The sequence below is a fragment of the Rhagoletis pomonella genome, unplaced genomic scaffold, assembly GCF_013731165.1.
Source record: "Rhagoletis pomonella isolate Grant_MI unplaced genomic scaffold, Rhpom_1.0 Rhpom_scaffold_00003, whole genome shotgun sequence".
Lineage (NCBI taxonomy): Eukaryota > Metazoa > Arthropoda > Insecta > Diptera > Tephritidae > Rhagoletis > Rhagoletis pomonella.
The window spans coordinates 29,841,663-29,843,044 of NW_023458557.1; positions in this window are offsets into that span (position 1 = coordinate 29,841,663).

Sequence of the window (1,382 nt, forward strand, 5' to 3'; positions counted from 1 at the left end):
TATACATTATACAATTTTAGGTAAATATTTAGTACTACAGATAAGCATATTTAAGTCGGGGCACCTTAGTCGCATATGAATGAAAAACCAAAATTGAACGTAAACAAAATACGAAATTAAGATATGTACTCTCTTTATGCAAAAAAAATCAATAGACATATATGTATTTATGTACATACACATGTAATTAAGAGAAAATGACAAACTTACATTGCAAGTCCCGACCGATGTCAGCAGGCGCCTGGTGAGATGTTCGGTGGCCGGAGAGTTTATGTATATTTCCGCAGCTATGTTATTAACAGAAAGAAACGCTGTGTATGCACATTATACAAGTTGTCCGCTCTGATGTATTATCATAAATATATACATTTTTACATACAAATGCACATATTTACCTCAAACCTAATTATCGTATTTTGGTTACTCACAATACCGCTACGATTTTACGCGCTCTGTAACTTCGCCTGTGGCGTTGTATAAAAACTTTAAGAAGGGGGCCCTAGCCGTATATTATAAAACTCGAATATTTAGAATAAGTTTTTTTTTTGTTTAGTTGAACTACAAATAAGTCTCAAGACAGTTTAAAGACGTTTTTTTCCTCTCTAATATGCTGATCTTAGCTAAGTAAATAGATTTTTAATTATATATTTAATTAGGCATTCTAGATTTCTAGGTAGTTTAGGTAATTCACACTTTTGAGGCAAAATTTGTATAATTATATATTAAAGGTTAGAACTAATTTAGAATTCCAAGTTTTATTTTTTTTTTGTACATTGAGCTGCAAAGAACAGTCAAAGAGTTGTTTCTTTTATCTAGTAATGTATATATATATATTTTTTTAGCTTATGGTCTGACTTAATTTATGGAAAAAACCAAAAAAAAAATAGAAAATCCCGCAGGCGAACGTGCTGATGAACTCTGAGGTATATATGTATGTACTATCTGTTTAGTACTTATGTAAAAATGTATGCAATATGAGCGCACATACACTCATGGTCCACGTGGCGCGGAGTCCCGACTCTCGAGGTGCTGCTCTGGATTAGGCCTCCATGGGTCACAGAATAAAGCTTTTTCTGTTCTTTGACCTTATTGGTCCACGAATTTGGCTGGGTAGCAAGGAATCTTATAATAATTCCAGCTTAAGGTAGTATTCAAATTTGACGAAGCTCGGTCCGTCTACCGCACGTGCCCAAAAGTTCATTTTGCGCACTTTTTCTCAAAAAAATATACTTTTGGTATTAAACTTTACGAATAAATACATTTACTGAACGACCATTTAGCTTTAACTTTACCGAACTTATAGATATTATTCCGGATGAATTTTAACAAATTTCACCAGCGCGACTTGACCGTCCAAAAACCTCGGAAAAAGAGAGCTAGCC